At 48.8% G+C, this 22539-nt stretch overlaps 1 long non-coding RNA gene across 1 annotated transcript; it reads right to left on the reverse strand.

Moving 5' to 3' along the window:
* Positions 1-10050: 10050 nt before the first annotated feature.
* LOC135231159 (uncharacterized) lies at positions 10051-15202 on the reverse strand. Its single transcript, XR_010321680.1, has 3 exons — positions 14879-15202; positions 13715-13862; positions 10051-13511 (listed from the first exon to the last, which is right to left on the reverse strand). It is a non-coding gene; the product is annotated as an uncharacterized LOC135231159 (long non-coding RNA).
* Positions 15203-22539: the final 7337 nt, after the last annotated feature.

Consider the following 22539-nt stretch of genomic DNA (forward strand, 5'->3'; position numbering starts at 1 on the left):
GGAAAGAGTTTAAAGAGAGCAGTGCTTTGGCCAAGTGCTGTGGGTGGACTGCTGAGATGACACCTGGATTTGGCATTGAGGGAGTCCCAGGGGTCAGTGCGGAGGGGGTAAGACTCAGGGCAGAGAAGTGAGGGGGTAAAGCCATGGACACAGCAAGTGTAGACAACTCCTTCGAGAAACAGCAGAGATATGCAGAAAGCAGAAATGTCAAACCTAAAACTAAAACCTCTAGGAGAAAACCTTTGTGATCTTGAGTTCGGCAAAGATTCCTTAGATACAACTACAAAAGCACAATCTATAAAAGAAAACATTGAGAAATTAGACTTTATCAAAATGAAAAATTCTCTTAGAAAGACAGGTTACGGGAATGAAAAAAACAAGCCACAGACTGGGAGAAAATATTTGAAAATTGTCTGAAAAAGGGCTTATATCAAGAAGATATTTTTTAAAAACTTACATAAAAATGTCTATTCTACCAAAAGCCATGTATATATACAATGCACTTCCGATCCAAATTCCACCGACATTTTTTAATGTGATGGAGAAACAAATCATCAACTTCATATGAAAGGGAAAGAAGCCCCGGATAAGTAAAGCATTACTGAAAAAGAAGAAGAAAGTGGGAGGGTTCACTCTACCTGATTTTAGAACCTATTATACCGCCACAGTAGTCAGAACAGCCTGGTACTGGTACAACAACAGGCACATAGACCAATGGAACAGAATTGAGAACCCAGGTATAAATCCATCCACATATGAGCAGCTGATATTTGACAAAGGCCCAGTGTCAGTCAGTTAATTGGGGAAAAGATAGTCTTTTTAACAAATGGTGCTGGCATAACTGGATATCCATTGCAAAAAAATGAAACAGGACCCATACCTCACACCATGCACAAAAACTAACTCCAAGTGGATCGAAGACCTAAACATAAAGTCTAAAATGATAAAGATCATGGAAGAAAAAATAGGGACAACGTTAGGAGCCCTAATACAAGGCATAAACAGAATACAAAACATTACTAAAAATGACGAAGAGAAACCAGATAACTGGGAGCTCCTAAAAATCAAACACCTATGCTCATCTAAAGACTTCACCAAAAGAGTAAAAAGACCACCTACAGATTGGGAAAGAATTTTCAGCTATGACATCTCCGACCAGCGCCAGATCTCTAAAATCTAAATGATTCTGTTAAAACTCAACCACAAAAAGACAAACAACCCAATTAAAAATTGGGCAAAGGATATGAACACACACTTCTCTAAAGAAGATATTCAGGCGGCTAACAGAAACATGAGAAAATGGCTCTCGATCATTAGCCATTAGAGAAATGAAATTAAAACTATGATGAGATTCCACCTCACTCCAACAAGGCTGGCATTAATCCAAAAAACACACGATAATAAATGTTGGAGAGGCTGTGGAGAGATTGGAACTCTTACACACTGCTGGTGGGAATGTAAAATGGTACAACCACTTTGGAAATCTATCTGGCGTTTCCTTAAAAAGTTAGAAATAGAACTACCATACAACCCAGAAATCCCACTCCTCGGAATATATCCTAGAGAAATAAGAGCCTTTACACGAACAGATATATGCACACCCATGTTTATTGCAGCACTGTTTACAATAGCAAAAAGCTGGAAGCAACCAAGGTGTCCATCAACGGATGAACGGATAAATAAATTATGGTATATTCACACAATGGAATACTAAAAAAAAATTTTTTTTCTATGCATCGTTAAAGAACAGTGATGAATCTGTGAAACAATTCATAACATGGAGGAACCTGGAAGGCATTATGCTGAGTGAAATTAGTCAGATGCGAAAGGACGATATATTGTATAACACCACTATTATAGGATCTTGAGAAATAGTTTAAACTGAGAAGAACACATTCTTTTGTGGTTACGAGAGTGGAGGAGGGAGGCAGGGTGGGAGAGGGTTATTTAATGATTAGATAGTAGATAAGAACTACTTCAGATGAAGGGAAAGACAATATTCAATACAGGGAAGGTCAGCTCAACTGGACTGGACCAAAAGCAAAGAAGTTTCCTGGATAAACTGAATGCTTTGAAGGTCAGCGGAGCAAGGGTGGGGGTTTGGGGACTATGGCTTCAGGGGACACCTAAGTCAATTGGCAAAATAAATTCTATTAAGAAAACATTCTGCATCCCACTTTGAAATGTGGCATCTGGGGTCTTAAATGCTACCAAGCAGCCATCTAAGATGCATCAATTGGTCTCAACCCACCTGGATCAAAGGAGAATGAAGAACACCAAGGTCACAAGATAATTATGAGCCCAAGAGACAGAAAGGGCCACATGAACTAGAGACATCATCCTGAGACCAGAAGAACTAGATGGTGCCCGGCCATAACCGATGACTGCCCTGACAGGGAGCACAACAGAGAACTCCTGAGGGAGCAGAACAGTGGGATGCAGACCCCAAATTCTCATAAAAAGACCAGACTTAATGGTCTGACTGAGCCTAGGAGAATCCCGGCGGTCATGGTCCCCAAACCTTCTGCTGGCCCAGGACAGGAACCATTCCTGAAGACAACTCATCAGACATGGAAGGGACTGGACAATGGGTTGAAGAGAGATGCTGATGAGGAGTGAGCTACTTGTATCAGGTGGACACTTGAGACGGTGTTGGCATCTCCTGTCTGGAGGGGAGATGGGAGGGTAGAGAGGGTTAGAAACTGGCAAAACGGTCACAAAAGGAGAGACTGGAAGGAGGGAGTGGGCTGACTCATTAGGGGGAGAGTAAATGGGAGTATATTGTAAGGTGTATATAAGTTTATATATGAGAGACTGACTTGATTTGTAAACTTTCACTTAAAGCACAATAAAAATTATTTAAAAAAAGAATAAGGAAGAGAGACATGGATGCTGGATAGAGTACCAGCAGGTCAATTATAAACCACAATGACTGCTATTCCAGATGTGGAAACTGAAGACCAGAGTTCCATAACTTGACAAATGCCACACAGGTGACACAAAATGGACACAGCTAATACAAAATGGAGCCGGAATTCAAATCCAGTTCTGTTTCGTTTGAAATCCCACTACACTAATTTCAGAGGTTGCAAATTGAGATACCGTTTTGTTATTTCTTTTTTTGACTCATAGAATCTTTTTACTGTTTTTTGAAAATTGAATAAGCCCCAACCTTTAAAAATTGTAAGATTTCACAAAAATATTTTTTTCAGCTTATCTTGAAAAATATGAAGAGCTGGTAATGATAATCCCATATCCCTACTTGGTGATGGCTAACTGGAAGTATAAAGTGGCTGCCTCTGTTAAATAGAGAAGGGTCTGCCCAGTTCACCTTAGTCCTCAGCTGGACCACTTCATTCATATTACCTCACTGGCCTCTTTAAGCATTTTATTTTACCTTAATAACTCTTGTATTTATTTTATTACTTTTACCATAATCGAGAGTTCCAGGGTAGCATAAATGGGCAAGCAATTTGACTACTAATCAAAAGCTTGGTGGTTTGAACCCACTTCAATTTACCTCAGAAGAAAGGCCTGGCAATCTGCTTCCAAAAAGCCAGAACCTTGAAAACCCTACGGGACATTTCTACTCTGCAACGTGGGGTCTCCGTGAGTCACAATTGATTCAACGGCAACTGGTACCATGATCATTATTATTTATAATCATGACCAAATCAAGAATTTGATGACCCCAAGACTGTTAGATGTTGGAATGAGTAATAAGAGGTTTTGATATCTCACCTCCAGGAATCTTTATACCTAGGCCTGTACAACTGAATCTGGTGGACAACATAGGTGTAGCTAATCCTATACGCTTGTAACTTTACTAGTTAAACACTCTCACTTAAAGCTGCTGGTGATACCACATAAAGAACTGCTGGTCTATGATTGTCTGTGACTAGAGGCACCCTGGGGTTAGAGAGGTACCTCTGATCTTTTACTCACATTTTCTCAAAACAAAAACAAAACTGGCTTTCATAGTGTAAGTTTGGAGTGTCTGGGACATAGTCACCTGGGATTTTTTTTTTTTTTTTTAGAGGCACCCTGGGGTTAGAGAGGTACCTCTGATCTTTTACTCACATTTTCTCAAAACAAAAACAAAACTGGCTTTCATAGTGTAAGTTTGGAGTGTCTGGGACATAGTCGCCTGGGATTAAGTGCCATTTTATATGGCTGTAGGTCATAGACTTCCTTCTCCATTCAATTCACAGTTGATAATTTGAGTTGTTTGTGCCTATAGTGGCTTACTCAAAGGCAAGAACTTACTGAATTACACAAGGAGAGTTCCCACTCATCAGACACAATTAATTTGTGGTCATTCTTCTAAAACTGGAAGAAAAAAATTTTTTTTTTCTGGTGGGGGTGGCGTCCAGGTTTTCTGCAGTATGGTGAAATTTGTTAAATGAATGGTAAATGATGGTATCTGACAGAACCCGTGATACTTGTTTTAGAGTCAGTGCTGAAAATATCAAGTTTACCACTTAAATCTAGTGAAGTATATGGTTCTAATCTTCTTTATGACACTGGGATTTTCAGTATTTGCTGTAATAATAACATTTGGGTTTATAAATTTTAAACATCAAGAGTATGAGTGGCAGATTAAAAAAAAAAACAACTTAGAAAACTGAATAACAAGAAAACAAACACAACACAAAAATGGGCAAAAGATTTGACCAGACACTTCACAAAAAAAAGATTCACAGATAGCAAAAAAGCACCTGAAAAGACACTCAACAACACTGACATTAAAACCAAACCAAACCCGATTCTGACTCATAGTGACCCTATAGGACAAAGTAGAACTGCCCTACAGGATTTCCCAGGCTGTAATCTTTATGGAAGCACGTGTCACATTTTTCTCCAGTGGAGCAGCTAGTGGGTTTGAACCTCGACCGTTGGGTTAACAGCCGAGCGTTGGGTTAACAGCCGAGCGCTTAACCACTCCATCACCAGGGCTCCTTTCATTAGCATTAAAAACAAAACAAAACAACAACAACAAAAAAAAAACAAAACCCAGTGCCATCAAGTTGATTCATTAGCATTAAGGACATGCAAAATAAAACCAAAATGAACACATCTATTAAAGTGGCTAAAATTAAAAAGACTGAGCATACCAAGTGTTAACAAAGATACAGAAGAACTGGAACTTTCATACACAGCTGATGAGAATAGAAAATGGCACAACCACCTTGGAAAATATTGTGGAAGCTTCTTACAAAATTAACCATATGAAGAAGAAGAACAAAGTGGGAGGCCTCACACTACCTGATTTTAAAACCTATTACACCACCATTGTAATCAAAACAGCCTGGTACTGGTAAACAGATACATAGACCAGTGAACAGAATTGATAATTCAGACATGAATTCATCCACCTACGAGCAGCTGATATTTGACAAAGGCCCCAAGTCCTTTAGTTGGGGAAAAGACAGTCTCTTTAACAAATGGTGCTGGCATAACTGGATATCCATCTGCAAAAAAATGAAACAAGACACATACCTCACAGCATGCAAAAAAACTAACTCAAAATGGATCAAAGACCTAAATATAAAATCTAAAACAATAAAGACCATGGAAGAAAAAATAGGGACAATGCTAGAAGCCCTAATATACGGCATAAACAGTATACAAAACATTACTAAGAATGCGCAAACACCAGAAGAGAAACTAGATAACTGGGAGCTCCTAAAATCAAACACTTAACGTTCATCAAAAGACTTCACCTAAAGAGTAAAAACACAACCTACAGACTGGGAAAAAATTTTGGCTATGACAATTCTGATCAGCATCTAATCTCTAAAATCTACAAGATAGTGCAAAACCTCAACAACAAAAAGACAAATAACCCAATTAAAAAGTGGGCAAAGGATATAACAGACACTTCACCAAAGACAACATTCAGGCAGCCAACAGATACATGAGGAAATGCTCACAATCATTAGCCATTAGAGAAATGCAAATCAAAGCTACAATGAGATACCATCTCACCCCAACAAGGCTAGCATTAATCCAAACAACACAAAATAATAAATATTGGAGAGACTGAACACTTATACACTGCTGGTGGGAATGTAAAACGGTACAACCACTTTGGAAATCAACTTGGCGCTTCCTTAAAAAGCTAGAAGTACTATACGATCCAGCAATCCCACTCCTTGGAATATATCCTAGAGAAATAAGAGCCCTCACACCAATAGATATATGCACACCCATGTTAATTGCAGCACTGTTCACAATAGCAAAAGGATGGAAACAACCTAGAGATGCCCATCAAAGGATGAATGGAAAAACAAACTATGCTATAGTCACACAATGGAATAATACACAGTGATAAAGAACAATGATGAATCCACAAAACATAACATGGAGGAACCTGGAAGGCATTATGCTGACTGAAATTAGTCAGTTGCAAAAGGACAAATATTGTATGAGACCACTATTAAAAGAACTCAAGAAAAGGTTTAAACACAGAAGAAAACATTCTTTGATGGTTATGAAGGTGGGGAGGGAGGGAGATGGGAATTCACCAACTAGATAAAAAAAATAGTAGACAAGAATTACCTCAGATGAAGGGAAGGACAGCACAGAACACAGGGGAAGTCAGCACAACTGGGCTAAACCAAACGCTAAGAATACAACCTGAATACAACCAAACACTTCGAGGGACAGAGTAGCAGGGGCGGGAGTCTGGGGACCATGGTCTCAGGGGACATCTAGGTCAATTGGCATAACAAGTTTATTAAGAAAACGTTTTGTATCCCACTTTGATGAGTGGCATCAAGCAGCCATCTAAGATGCATCAATTGGTCCCAACCCACCTGGAGCAAAGGAGAATGAAAATCACCAAAGACACAAGGAAAATATGAGCCCAAGAGACAGAAAGGCCACATCAACCACAGACTCCATCAGCCTGAGACCAGAACTAGATGGTGCCCAGCTACCACCAATGGCTGCCCTGACAGGGAACACAACAGAGGGCCCCTGAAGGAGCAGGAGAAAAGTGGGATGCAGAACTCAAATTCTAGTAAAAAGACCAGACTTAATGGCCTGACTGAGACTGGAGGGACCCCAGAAGACATGGGCCCTGAACTCTCTTTTAGTCCAAAACTAAAACCATTCCTGAAGCCAACTCTTCAGACAAAGATCAGACTGGACTATAAGACATAAAATGATACTTGCGAAGAGTGTGCTTCTTAGCTCAAGTAGATACATGAGACTAAATGGGCAGCTCCTGTTCAGAGGCAAAATGAGAAGGTAGAAATGGACAGAAGCTGGCTGAACAGACACGAAAAATACAGGGTGGAAAGGAAGACTGTGCTGTCACATTACAGGGAGAGCAACTAGGGTCACATAACTATGTGTGTCTAAATTTTTGTATGAGAAACTAACTTGAACTGTAAACTTTCACTTAAAACATGATAAAAAAAATTAAACATATACCTAGAGTGTGATCCAGACATTCCATTCCTAAGCCTTTACCAAAAGAAAATATAGGTCCATATGAAGGCTTATACACAAATGTTCATAGTAGCTTTATTTTTAATGGCCCAAAACTGGACACAACCCAAGTGTTCTTCAATGGGTGAATGGCTGAACAAATTCTGGTACATCTATGCTATGGAGTACTACTCAGAAGTCAAAAAAAAAAAAGGATGAACTGTTGATATACACATAGATGAATCTCAAAATAACAATGCTGAGGGAGAGCTAGAAAAAAAAAGTATGAGGTACAAACTGTTTGATTTCATTTATAGAAAATACAAACTAGTCCACAGTAACAAAAAGCAAATTAGTGGTTTCCTGGCGACAGGAGAGGGAGGAGGGACAGGAGAGAGGAATCAAAAAAAAAAAAGGAAGCACATTGTGGTGATGGTTTCACTTGTAGATAACGTCAAAGCTTATCAAACTGTAATTTTTAACTATGTACAACTTATTGTATGTCAATTATACTCCAATAAAGCTGTTTTTAAAAAATGACCAGGAAGCTCAGAAGGCACAATCAATACAGTACTCAATTTTTTATTTAAAAAACATTTACTGGCCCCATTATGTGTGCTGGAAACCCTGGTGGCGTAGTGGTTAAGTGCTACGGCTGCTAACCAAGAGGTCGGCAGTTCAAATCCACCAGGCACTCCTTGTAAACTCTATGGGGCAGTTCTGCTCTGTCCTATAGGGTCGCTATGAGTTGGAATTGACTCGATGGCAGTGGGTTTTTTTGGCTTATTATGTGTGCTAGGAGGAGCCCTGGTGGCACAGTGGTTAAAGTGCTCAGCTGCTAACCAAAAGGTCAGCTGTTCCAATTCCCCAGCAGCTCTGCAGGAGAAGGATGTGGCAGTCTGCCTCCATAAAGATTTACAGTCTTGGAAACCATTTGGGGCAGTTCTACTCTGTCTTATACGGTTGCTATGAGTCAGAATTGACTCAAAAGCAAAGGGTTTATGTGTGCTAGGAGCCCTGGTGGTGCAATGGCTAAACACTTGGCTGCTACCCTGCAAGAAAAAAGATGCCAACTGCAAAAACGGCAGCAGCATCTGACTTCTTTGTCTAATTTCACAAAGGGGGAGAATCAAGGTCATCATCAGCCCAAGGTTGACTCCTATGAGGCAGAGGTCAGACATACCTCCTCTCTCCAAACTTTTTACCAATTTTGACACCAGCCATCCCTCTCATGGCACTCAACTTCTCTGCTAGGTTTGATAATTCGTTGTAATGGCACACCGAACTCACAGACCATACTCACAGTTACAGAGCTTATTAGGGAAGTAACAGGTTACATTTCAGGATCAGGAATTACTCAAGATAAAAAGTTCTTCGATCAGGGTACCTTGTCAGCCGTGCCTGCAGGCAGGCCTCTCCCTTTCTCTCAGCCCCTCAGCCCTTGGCCTGGACTCTGCCCTTCCCAGGCAAGTGTTACAAAGCTGTTTTAGCTCCACTGGCAAGTTCCTGGAGCCAACCCACTCTGCCAGGAAGCCTCCTGCTCGAATGTGCTCAGCTCTATTGCTCTGCGGGTTCGCACACCCATGGTAACTGTCTTGCTCCATGAGACAGGAAGCCCACTGTACCATCTCACGCTGGTCTCCTAGTTCTGCTGCCACTGTTTCTCTACAGCCACTTCTCACCATTTCCCACATCTCTGGTATTATAGCTCTCTCTCTCACTCCTGGGTCTAGGGGTTTCTCAGCACAGGGACCCTGGGTCCAAAGGACATACTCCACTTCCAGCTCTTCTTTCTTGGTGGTAGCGAGGTCCCCTCTTTCCACATCTCAGGTGGCTCATTTTAAGCCTTAAGGGGATGGCAAAACTGACCAATTCCCTTGTTAGGGTTCCATATACCTTATTTGCATGGTCCCATCCCCATAAGGGTGCCATGCACCTATCTGGCATTATTAGCAAGCTGTCCAATCCCTTGGTGGGCCACAAGCACTTTATTTGCATAGTCCCACCCAATCATTACAAGACCATGAATGGCTAAAAGGGCCATATTAAGTAATTCCCTGCACTGTGCAACGGAAATGTTGATGGTTCAAACCCACAGTGGCTCTGACGGAAAAAAGACCTTGCAATCTGCTCCCGTAAAAATTGCAGCCTCATCATCTGGGGTCTTAAAAGTTAGCAAGCAGCCATCTAAGATGCATCAATTGGTCCCAACCCACCTGCAGCAAAGGAGAATGAAGAACACCAAAGTCACAAGGAAAATATTAGCCCAAGGGACAAAAGGGGCCACATAAACCAGAGACCCCATCGGCCTGAGGCCAGAAGAACTAGATGGTGCCTGGCTACCACTAATGACCGCCCTCTCAGGGAACACAACAGAGTCCCTGACAGCAGGAAAAAAGTGGAGTGTAGAACTCAAATACTAGTATAAAGACCAGACTTAACGGTTTGACTGAGACTGGAGGAACCCCAGAAGCCATGGCCCCTGGACTCTCCGTTAATCAAGAACTAAAACCATTCCTGAAGCCAACTCTTCAGGCATAGACTGTACTATAAGACATAAAATGATACTCGTGAAGAGTGTGCTTCTTAGCTCAAGTAGACAAAAAAAAAAAAACACGAGACTAAATGGGCAGCTCCTGTCCAGAGGCGACATGAGACGGCAGAAAGGGATAGGAGCTGGCTGAACGGACAAGGGAAATCTGGGGTGGAAAGGAGGAACGTGTGGTCACATTATAGGGGGAGCAGCTACGGTCACATAACAATGTGTGTATAAATTTTTGTATGAGAAACTAACTTGAGCTCTAAACTTTCACCTAAAGCACAATAAAAAATAAAATATAAACCAGTAGAGAGTAGGGATGGAGAGCTTGTTCCTAAGCTGCGTTTGAATCCTACTTCTAACTAGATAGGTAATCTTGGACACGTTCTTTTTTCTTTTAAAAACAATTTTAAACTTACAAAAAAAAGTTGCAAGAACAATAAAAAATACCCCTTTCTCCTGGGGGAAAAAAGTTCAGCCTAGAAAACCCTATGGGGCAGTTCTACTGTGCCCAATAGGGTCACTATGAGTCGCAATTGACTGGATGGCACACAACACCATTATGTGCTAGGGTGTCCCTAGGTGGAACAAATGGCTAAGCCCTTGACTACTAACAGAAAAGTTGTTGGTTTGAACCCACCCAGAGGTGCCTTGGAAGAAAGGTCTGGTGATCTGGAAGGTCACAGCTTTGAAAATCCTGTCGGGCAGTTCTACGCTGCACACTCACTTAGGGTCACTACGAGTCGGAATCAACTGAACAGCAACCAGTTCGGGGTTTTGGGGATTTTTTCTTTTTTTTTTTGGTATTATGTGCTGGAGTCCCTGGGTGATGCAGATGGCTAATGTGCTCTACTGCTAATCAAAAGATTGGTGGTTCAAGTCCACCCAGGGGCTCCTTGGCAGAAAGGCCTGGAGATCTACCTTTCTTTTTTTTTTTTTAATTTTTATTCTACTTTAAGTGAAAGTTTACAAATCAAGTCAGTCTCTCATACAAAAATTTATATACACCTTGCTGTATACTCCTAGCTGCTCTCCCCCTAATGAGACAGCACACTCCTTCCCCCCACTCTCTCTTTTCGTGTCCATTCCTCCAGCTTCTAACCCCCTCTGCCCTCTCATCTCCCCCAGAGATCTACTTTTTTTTTGAAAAATCGGCCATTAAAAACCCTGTGGAGCACAGTTCTACTCTGATACTCATGGGGTCACCACGAGTCGGGGTCAACTCGACAGCAACTGGTTACTAGGTATCAGACCCTGTTCTTGGCACTGGAGAGGCAGCTGGGAGCAAGACAAAGTCCCTCCTCTGGGGACCACGTTCTATCAGGCAAGATAATCAATTGTTGTTAGGTGCCATCAAGTTGATTCCGACTCATAGTAACCCTGTGTACAACAGAGCAAAACACCGCCTGGTCCTGCGCCATCCTCACAACCCTTGCTACACTTAAGCCCATTGTTGCAGCCACTATGTCAATCCATCTTGTTGAGCGTCTTCCTCTTTTTCACTGATCCTCTACTTTATGAAGCATGATGTCCTTCTCCAGGGGCTGGTCCTTCCTGATAACATGTCCGTCCTCACTTTTAATCAATAAATATGACAAATAAACAAGAAAGTCCAGGCAGAGATACATCTCAAGGAAACAGACCAGGATGACATGACACAGAACAGAATACAGTATTGGGAACGGGGAGTTCTCCTCTAGACACGAGGTGTCAGGGAAGGCTTCTCTGAGTAAGCAGCAGTAAACTGAGACCTGAGATGTATGAAGGAGCCCAGAGAGACCCCTCTGAGACTGCCCCTTCCAGCTGTCCCTGCCCCCAGCCCCTTCCTGCTTGGCACAGTGGAGTCTCAGCTCACGGCTGTGTGCTTTCACATGCTTCTCCTCCTTTCTCTGACCCTCAGCTTTCTCATCCATGAAGTGGGGAGACCAGGCTACGTCCAGCCCACATGGGCACAGGCCCCTACATAGTCGGTTCTCTGCCCAAGGGAGCCTCTCACCTTGGCTCAGCTGGCATTTTGGGACACGCAATGCAAAAATGCCAAGGGCAGGGAAACAGGTGTCCCGGTAGCCCAGCTGGCCCCTCCTGAGGGGGACTCTGGGGAGCCTACCCCTTGAAGACTTGGCGGCCACCCCTCTAAGCCAGGGGCTACAGTGAGCCAGGAAGAGCAGAGACACTGTCCTGGCCTCCAGCTCGTACCAGGCCCAGGGACAGGCCAGGCTGGCCTGAGGCCCAGAGGGGCAGGGTGGGAGGTCACTGGGTAGGGGGATGGGGCCTGCCTGGCCCTGTCTTTGGACACAATGTCCCGGACTGCTCCAGGCTTGGCTGACTGAGAGGGAACAGCAGCTGCAGAGGATTCGGGCAGCCTGCCCACTGTGGCGGGGGAGGGGGGCAGCCCAGCCTGGGCAAAGGGCTTGTCCTTACAACCTGTCCTACCACTACTGGCAAGAAGCAGGCCAGCTCGTCTGACGGAGAGACAGGGCTCCTGGCGCCTGTGGGCTCTCAGCAATCCCTCCCACCCTGGGCCTGTGTCCCATACAACCACCAACTGCCATCAGTGGGGTTAAGCTCTAGAAGAAAGACTTCAGAACGCCACAAGCGCTGGCCCTGCCCCTTACTGTCTGTGTCACCTCGGACAGGTCACTTAACCTCTCTGAATCTCCAATCTTCACCTCAAAAGTGGCATCAACTTCCCTGGGCTTGAATGCATAGGAAGTGTTGAGGATAATGACTCTCACAGAGAAAAGTACTTGATAGAATCAAGTTTACTTGTTGGTAGGTACCATGATGTTGATTTTGAATCACAGCGACCCCATGTGACAAAGTAGAGCTGCCCCATTGGATTTTTTACACTGTAATCTTTACGAAAGGCACCCCAGTGGTACAGTGGTTAAGCCCTTGGCTGCTATCTGAAAGGTCAGCAGTTCAAACCCACCAACGGCTCCGCAGGAGAAAGATGTGACAGTCTGCTTCCAGCCAGAGTTTGAACACAGACACTGTCACTTGCGAGGTGTGTGGCCTGAAGTTAGGGTGACTCTCCTTTTTAGCAACGAAAGTCCCATGTCCTCGGAAACCCCTCAGTCCCAGGGCAACCAGGATGGTTGGTTTAAAAATGGCATGTTAGAGATGTAAAAATGGCATGGCAGCAGCCCTGACCTCCTCCTCTAACTTCATGAGGGGGACAGAGAACCATTATCAGCATCAACAGCCCAAAGCTGATTCCTACGAGGTGGAGGTCAGACATGCCTCCATTCTTCAATCATTTTACCAATTCTGACACCAGCCATCCCTCTCTCCCACAGCACCCTCTACTTCTCTGCTGGGTTCCATAATCCGTGGCAGTGGCCACACAGAACTCACAGACAATACTCACAATTATGGGGTTTATTAGGGAAGTAACAGGTTACAGTTCAGGATATAGTTCTTCCATCAGGACAGCCTCTTCTCAGCCATGCCTGCAGGCAGGCCTCTCTCTGGCCCTTGACATCTCGAACCCTCTGCCGCTCAGCCATCTTGGGCCAGCCTGGCCTCTGGCCTGCTAGGGCAAGTGTTACAAAGCTCTATAGCTCCACCAATAAGTGCCCAGAGGCACCCCACTCCGCCAGCAAGCCTCCTGCCCAAGTGCCCTCGGTTTTCTCACTCCATGGGCCAGGAAGCCCACCACGCCATTTCCTCCAGTCTTCTGGTTCACCTGCCTCTGCTGTTGCCATTTCTCTGCTGCTGCTTCTGGCTGACTCTTACCATCTCTGGTGTTACAGCTCTGTCTCCTGGGTCTAGGAGGTTCTCAGCACAGGGATCCCAGGTTCAAAGGACAAGCTCCACTCCAGGTCTTCTCTCTTGGTGGTACTGGGGTTCCCTCTTTCCACCTCTGAGATGGCTCATTTTAAGCCTAGTGGGATGACAAAACTGACCAATCCCCTCGGTAGGGTTCCATATACCTTATTTGCATGGTCCCGCCCCTGCAAGAATGCTATGCACCTTATCTGCATCATTAGCAAGCTGTCCAATCCCTTAGTGGGCCACAAGCACCTTATTTACATAGTCCCACCCAATCATTTGGTGGGAGCTACAAGAAAGGGTGTGTAAAAAGGATCCGTCACACGGCAGTTGGTTAGCCTACCTGGAGAAGTTACTTCACCTCTTGGTTTCCTCAACTGTAAAAGGGTAAGATTCTCACCTCTTATCACTGTTTGAAGGTAAAAGGAGCATAAAGCCCCAGGCTCACAGTCCAGGCCCAACATGAGGAAGCAGAGATTTCACATCATCTGCACAGCAGTGAGAAAGGTGGGAGGGAGGGGTGATTCTCCCCACTTTGAAGATGAGGAGACTGAGGCTCCCACTGTGTGAGCTTCACAGAGACCTGGGCAGACACCCTCCTCTCCCAAAGGTTGTCCTTAAACCTGCTACATTGTGTCGATTCTGACTCATAGTGATCCTATAGGACAGAACTGCCCTGGAAGGTTTCCAAGGAGCGCCTGGTGGACTTCAACTGCAAACCTTTTGGTTAGCAACCATATCACCACCAGGGCTCCAGGCTGCCCTTGGTAAGAGCTAAAAATAGGTAATGGGTGGGCTACCACAGCCAGTGAGGGTGGACCCAAAGTGTTCCCTGGGGCCTTCTGGGGAGAGGGCCAAGTAGGGCCAGCCCTGCCTGCTACTCTGGCCAGGCCACAGGGCAGGCCTGCACCACGTGCTTCCAGCAAAGGGCAAGGTCCACAAGGAGCAGACTGGCCCAGCAGAGCACCCACCAGCCCAGGCCCTGGCCAAGGTCCTGCACTGAGCCAAGTCTCTGGGTAGGGGTGGAAGTGGTTAGAGCAACAAGGCACAGTTACTTTGCTAAGTGTTCAGCAGGTGCTGACACATCTGGGTCTTCCCTAAACACCAGGAGGAAGGGTCAAGGCGCACCTTCACGTTGTAGGTGGGGGCACTGAGGGTCAGAAGTGCAAGGTCGGCCCAAGGTCACGCAGTCCGCAGGCAGAGCACTGACACCCCTGGGCTCCACTGTCCAGTCTAGAATTCCAGATTCACTGCTGCCACACACACAGGCTAGGGGGAGACTGGCGCAGGGGGCCTCCAGAGCCCCCGAAGTCCAGATCAGGGAAGGAAACCAGCCCCACGGTTCAGAGGAGGCAGCTGGGGCCCCTGGCAGAGCTGGGACCCCCACCCTAATCCGGGTTCCCCTAGGGCTCACCGCACCTAGCGAGGGCTGGCACCCCACCCCCGCACCGTTCCTCCTACCCTCTCCCGCTGTGCCCCGCTGGGGAGGGGCCTCAGTTTCCCCTCGGCCCTAAGGGGAAGGCAGAGAAGGCTAGGTCGTAGGCCGCGCGGAGAACTGGCGCCCTGGCCTGTCCCCGCCTCCCTCCCTCCCACACTCACGGAGGCGCACGGGGAGGGGGAGGGGTTACGTAAGGGGCGGTGCGGCTGCGTCACCGCCGGGTGGGGGGAGGGGAGGCCACGGGGGCGCTCCGCTCCCGCCCCCCCCCCGCCTATGAATAGCCCAGCTGTTCCGTCCTCGTGACACCAGAGCATCCCCCTCCGCGCGCCAGCCATCTCGGTGGGTGGGGGGCGGACACCTGGAAAGACCAGGCTCTGCCGGGCAGGGGCCTGCGGAGCTCGCCACGCTGCCCCCGGGAAGCCCACCAAGGGGGGCACCCTCTCGCTGCAGCAGAGCCCGCACCCCTTGGTGGGGCACCCCTGCTCCGCTGCAGCCCCTGCCCTTCCCGTAGGGCAGGCATTCCATCCACACTCTGCCTTCGCCCTCGCTGGGTGCTCAGCCTGGGAGCCCCTGGCCCCGGCCTCTGGGTCCCCGGAGCCCTCCAGCTCTGCCGGGGCTGAACCAAAGGTCACTGGGGATTCGAAGGACCTTCTCCCATGCCAGGCCCGTGCCCCACTTCCCCCTGAGCGCGTCCCGCCTCCCCGGCCCTCAGGCGAGGATCTTGCCTGGCTCCTCGCACTTATTTCATCCCGCCTCGCCTGGCCGTTATTTATATCCGCGTCTGTCTCCCCACCAGCCAGTGCTCCGAGGGGAGAGGTGACACCAGGGCGGACTCACCTTCGCAGCCCCTGGGCCCCGGGCCAGGCCCCGCGCACCGACCTGTGCATTACGTGCAGGCGCAGAGGAGGGCCGCGCGCCTGCCACCAGCTGGCTCTCACCTTGGCCCAGAAACTGAGGAAGCCCTCCCCTCCCTCGTCTAGGGCTACTTGTCGACCTTCCAAGTGGGGCAAAGAGAGAAGGTGGTTGCCCCTGAGGTCTTCCCCAGCCTCCAGTCCCACCATTGAACCTCTTACTCGCTCTCCACTTGGTGAGGGCGTCATGGTGGCCTTCCAGGGGGCTCAGCTAAAGCAGGATCAAGGCCACTGGAAGGGAAGCCGGTTAACAATGCCCATTCCAGGGCCCCGCACCAGGCTTCTCTGAGTAGGCCTCCTGGAGATGAGGCCTGGGACTGTGCATTTGAAATACACTCCCTAGGGGAGTCCTCAACTTTTTAAGGTTTGGGAGCCCCTTGGTGGCTGCTCTTGGGGGCAGTCCCTTTCTGGAGATGAGCAAGAGGACAGGAGGAGGGAGGCAGATTGGGACTGCCACCTGCTTTGATTCCGTGGGGCAGAATGAAAAGCAGGGCAGAGGGGAAAGGCAAAGGTAGACTGTGTGAAGATCTCCTGGAGGATAGACGTGGCCAGAGAGTGTCCCCATTTTACCAGACTCAGAGAGGGAGTATGACTAGGACAAAGCCCCTGGATGGGGAAGGCGCAGGAGTGGGACCCAATTTCATTCCTTTACCCAGGCACTAAGTAGACACTGGGCCCCAAGAGATGAGTAAAATACAGTTTCTGCCCTTAAAAAGTCCAGGAAGAGGGGTGGGGACCAGCATACAACGATCATGATGGTAACCTGATTGTGTAACCATGACCCGATGGGCAGTGGTGGTCCAGGGCGGAATGCTGAAGGATGAATAGGAGCTCTTTACCAGAAAGACATGGAAGGGGCGTTCCAGGCAGGGAGAACAGCTTGTTAAAGGCTCAGAGGCAATGATTGGGGGATCTGTAAGCAATTTGGGGAGGCTGAGGCTTAAAGTGTGGTGCGTACATGGTGAGAGATAAGGCTGGACTGACTGACAGACATGCAAGGAGGGCCTTGGTGGGGAAGGAGGCTGGACTGTGTCCTGAAGGCAGCAGGGGGCCAGAGCCCTGTGGAGCAGGGGCACAGAGGTGGAGGAGATGGGAGGGAGAGGGGTGCGAGGGAGGCTGGAACCAGGGTGACCCTCCCACCCCTGTATCTACGTGGCAACCCCCCATACACCCACCCTGGCTCTGGACCTGGCTGTCTACCTATCAGAAGCTCAAGCTGGCTTGGGCGGCTATGGAAGGAGCCAGGAGAGATGAGCCCCTATCGTAGCCGGGCACGATGGTGCTGTGTGGCTTGCAGCACGTGATTCTGACTCTCTGGCCTTAGTTTCCTCATCTATAAAATGGATGACACTAACCTGTGCCCAGTCCCGCATTGGGGTCTGAGTGAGGAGCAGAGGCAATGCTGGCAGGAGGAACCCATTTGTTCTAGACAGTCCAGGGCAAGCACAGTGTTGGGCATTTGCTCATTTGGGGCCTTCTCAAAAAAAAAAATTTTTTTTTTTCCTGCCCTCTGTCTAGGTGAGCCTCTCTCCACATGGTCTTCCTGCTGCCCCAGGCCAACCAGGCCTCCAGAGCCACCACCTGAGAGGCAGAGCTGGCTTTCAGTCCTGTCATTGTTGTCAGTTGCTATCGAGTCAGTTCAGATTCATGACGATCCCATGTGTGCAGAGTAGAACTGCACCATAAGGTTTTCAAGGCTGTGACCTTTTGGAAGGAGATTGCCAGGCCTGTCTTCCAAGGCGCTTCTCGGTGGGTTCAAACCACCAATCTTTCGGCTAGCAGTCAAGCGCTTAACTGTTGTGCCACCCAGATCTCCCAAAATGGAACGCTGGGCAGGTCACAACCTTCCTGGGCCTCATGTGTCCCAGCTGCAAAATGGATTGTTTCCCACATGGCCATACAGACACTTGTACACGAATGGTCATTGCAACGCTGTTCACAATAGCCAAGAGGTAGAAACAACCCAAATGTCCATCAACTAATAAAATGGGGTGTATCCATACCCAAACCAAAACCCTTCGCTGCCGAGTGGATTTCAACACGTAGCGCCCCTACGGGACAGGGTAGAACTGCCCCCCAGGGCGTCCAAGGCTGTAATCTTTATGGAATCATACAATGGAACATAATTCGGCCATAAAAAGGAAGGAAGTACTGATACATGCTACAACATGGATGGATCTTGAAAACACGCTCAGTGAAAGAAGTCGGTCACAAAGACCACATGCTATATGACTCCATTCATAAGAACGTCCAGAGTAAAAGGAGATCCACAGAGACAGAAAGTAGATTAGTGGTTTAGGGCTTCAGGGATGGGGCGGGGAACAGAAGAATAAGGGGTGACAGCTAAAGGGCTTATTTTTGGGGTGATGAAAGTGCTCTAAAATGGACTTTGGCGATGGCTGCACACACCTGTGAATAGACTAAAATTCATTGAATTGTACACTTTAAATGGATGACTCGTAGGGTATGTGGATTATATCTTAATCAAGCTCTTAGAAGGAAGCCCTGGGGATGCAGTGGTTAAGCGCTTGGCTTGCTAATCTGAAGGTCGGTGATTTGAAGCCACCAGCTGCTCCACCAGAGAAAGATGTGGCAGTCTGCTTGCGAAAAGATTTACAGCCTTGGAAAACCTATGGGGCAGTTCTACCCCGTCCTATATGGTCGCTATGAGTTGGAATCGAGTCAATGGCAATGGGTTTTTTGAGTTAAGGCTGTTAAAAAATGGGGTGCTCTCAAGTGTTGGGGGAGGAGAGGTCTCTAGCAGGGGCTCTGTGGGCTCAGCACAGCCTTGGTCAGCTTTCCCCAAACACAGACAGCTCCCAGATGAAGAAAGGGCAGATCGGGACCCCTCCCCCATCACTGTGTCCCCTCTGCACCCCCAGCCCCTGCCAGGGACATCCTGTGCCCTGGTGATGTCACTAGGCCCTGGAGCTGTGGCTGTAGCTGACAGCACCCAGACAGGATTTATTTTTAAACTCCCAGGCTTTGGCCAGCTCCCTAACCCCCACCCTTCCCACCCTTCCTCACCAGCCCGCCCTGTCTCCTCTGTCCCCACTGAGCCCCCAGGCCAGTCCCTGAAGGTTCCCTCCAGACACACCCACCAGGCTTCTAAGGGGCCGTGGAGGAGCCAGGCCAGGGCTAGTGCCTCAGGTCACAGAATCCAGACCTGCTGCGGTAGAGAGGGCCTGGAGGTGGCCCCAGCCTCCTCGTGCCTGCAAGGGGAACCTGAGCCCAGAGAGGCCATGGAGGTTGTTCAGGGTCCCACCCCTCCTCTGGGGGCAGCCAGGGCCAGGGGTCATCAGACAGGACTCTGTGGACACCAGGACCCTGGCTGGGCCTTGGAACTGTCACCAAGGCTTGATTTTTGTCTGCGAGCCTCAAGGCTGTCTTGCTGCGTGACTCAGACAAGCTGCAGAAGTAGACTGGGTCCCGGAGTAGCTCCCAGCAGCCACACTGTGGCCTTCACAACGCCCCAGGCAGGGCGTGTGTCCATCAGGATCTTCAAACACTTTCCCTCCTAAGAAACTTCAGACTAAGGACCTGTCACCACCTCAAGCTTAGAAGTTTATGTAGATGAAATACCTTTTCCATCTGTTTTATATATCGGCCTTCTGGAGAAGATTGAGGCTGAGAACCAGGTTCTACTGCAACAAATCCATTGGAAAATGGCAGCCTGGGCCCTGGCAGCCTGGGCCCCGCCAGCCTCACAGCTGCCCTGGGAAGCTGGGGCAGGGCCAGGATCCTCTTTTAGCGAATGGGGAAACTCAGGCTCAAAGAGGAGGAGTGTACTCCTGTCCTCCTGCTGGCTGAATCTCTGCACAGAGTGAGGTGGGGGACCTGGGGACAGGGCCCCTCCAGCTTGGTCCTTGGCCCCCTTACTCTCAGGAAGTTCATAGCATCCTTGACTGGGCTGCAGGGGTAAGGGGTGCTCCTTATGGAAGAAAGATCTCAGGGATCCAGATGCAAATTATTCAAATTCCATGCAAATCAGGAAGCATTGGGTGCTCCAAGGGGAGAAATGGAGCAAGAAGTCAACTGTCAGAGATGTGGAGGGCGGGAGCAGAAGAGGTGCCGTGGCAGCACCCCTACTGCTGACTGGGCAGGTTTTCCCAGCTCTGTGGGCCTCTCCTGGCATGGGGATGAAAGCCCCTAGCTCCCTGGAACCCCCATCCTCTCTGCCAGGATGACAGGCAGCCTGTCCTCATCCCCAGGCCCAGGAGTGTGACACAGACACATTTGCACAGACACACGCGAACTGTGCTCAAACACACATACACAGTCTCACACACACACACACGGGGACACTCACAAACACTAACGCACAATCACACACATGTACGCACACAATCACTCACAAACCCACGCACAATCACACACATTCAACCACCCACACACACAATCATATAGACACACATCCCATCAACCACAAACACACAACCACATAGACACATATTCACACAATGACTCACAAACACACACAATCACACAGACTCACGATCATATGTGGATAGACACACAGACATGTGATTACACACTCACAGACACACAGGCATCCAAGCCACAGATCCCAGGGCAGAGGAGGCCCCAGAGACCTTGTCACTTTTGATGGAGGGGAAGGCTGTGGCCCCAGGGCTCCTGATTTCCTGTCCACCCACTTTTCTCCAAATCCACACACCACCTACCACTGGAAAGGCCCCCCACAAAAAAAATGACCCTCAGCCTCATTCTGATAGAGCAAGCCTGCCTCAGCTCCCCCACACAGGGTCTCAGTCCTTGCTTACATCCATTTATTATCCCCTTTTAACAGATGGGGAAATTGAGGCTCAGAGCCGGCACCTGAATTGCCAAAGGCCACACAGAGGACTGGGGGAGGTGGGATGCAAACCCAGGTCTGCTAACCAGCTCCAAGTCCGAGTCCTCCCCAGGACCCACCATCCCCACGCGCCTTCTCGGCTGAGTTCCAGTTCCCCCACCCCATACCTTCACATCCACCCCTCCCCAGAAAGCGCCTAATAAGTACCGGCCACAAGGCAGCCGGTCCTCTCTTCCTCCCAGACTCCTGTGGGTGCCTCCGACCACTGCAAGGGCATCAGCCCCTCCTGACCCTGACCCACGTCCGCCTAGATCCACCGGTGGGCAGGCAGGGCGGTGTCAGCCGGTGCCCGGGCTCCCGCTGCGCTACCTGGCACGGGAGACTTGCTGAAGACAAACGGACCGGGTCAACGCCCAGGGACGTATCTACACCGCCACCTGGTGGTGACAGGGCGCTCCCGCCACACATGGCCCTGGCCCGGTCAGCTTCCCCAATTGAGCCCATAGTGTTTTGTGAGCAGCTACTCTGTGCTTAGCCCTGGGCGGGGCAGACCCCGGGAGAGCACTCCAGGCGGATGAAACGGCAGGAAGGAATTAGCAGGACCCAGGAAGAGTCAGATGGTCAAAGTGGCCAGAACCAGGAGCTGGGAAACAGGGAGGGTAAAGCAGGCCAGGCCTTGCAGGGATTTCAGGCGGCAGTGAGGAGTTTGGATTTGATTCTGAGTGTGAGGGAGACACAGGATATGATGGGTAGTTTTAAAGGCCATTGTGCCGAGAACAGGCTGCAGGGTGGAAACAGAGGAGATTAGAAAGATAATGCCAATATAATTCAGGCAGGAGGTGATAGTGGCTGGGACTACTGGGGAGGGGGAGAAGTGGCTGGACCCTGCGCGGGTGGGATTTGCAGACAATGGGGCTGAGCTACAGGGGCATCAAGGCGGACCCTGAGGCTGTTGGTCTGAGCACCTGGTGAACTGTGGGGCCCCTTACTTGGAAGGAAAACCTGGGGGAGGACGCTTTGGGGGAGACCACCACTCTCCCTCTGGCCAGGTTAGGTCGAGAGCATGGCAGAGGTCCAAGTGGAGGTGCCAGGTAGGCAGGTAGATCCGGTGCTCAGGGAAGAGGGTCAGGCTGGACATGCACATTTGGAAACTGTCAGGGCATACATGGAACTCCAGGCCTCGAGGCTGGGTGAATCACCCAGGGGGCGGGTGTAGGCCGGCAGAACACCAGGACGTAGGCTAGGGGCCTCTGACATGTGGAGTTCGGAGAGATGAGGAGGAACCAGCCGAGGAAAAGGAGCCAGAGTGGCTGCGGAAGGAGGAGAATCTGGAGCCAAGTGAGGACAGTGTTTCCGTAAGGTGGGAGCGAGCAGCTAGGGCCAGTGCTGCTCAGAAGTGGGCACTGAGAATTTTGAGCACTGACCTGCGTTGGTTTGCCAACACAAAGGTCATCAGTGACCTTGAAGTGGATGGTTTCAGCCAGGGGGCCTCAGTGGAGGGGCAAAGCTAGACTGGAGCCGGCTGGCGGCGAAGACGGTGCGTGTAGACACTTCAAGGTGCTTTGCTGTAAAGGGAGCAGAAGAATGGGCGTTCCTGGCAGGCAGCAGGGCCAGGGGGTTTGGTATT

The sequence above is a fragment of the Loxodonta africana genome, chromosome 4 (genome assembly GCF_030014295.1).
Source record: "Loxodonta africana isolate mLoxAfr1 chromosome 4, mLoxAfr1.hap2, whole genome shotgun sequence".
NCBI lineage: Eukaryota > Metazoa > Chordata > Mammalia > Proboscidea > Elephantidae > Loxodonta > Loxodonta africana.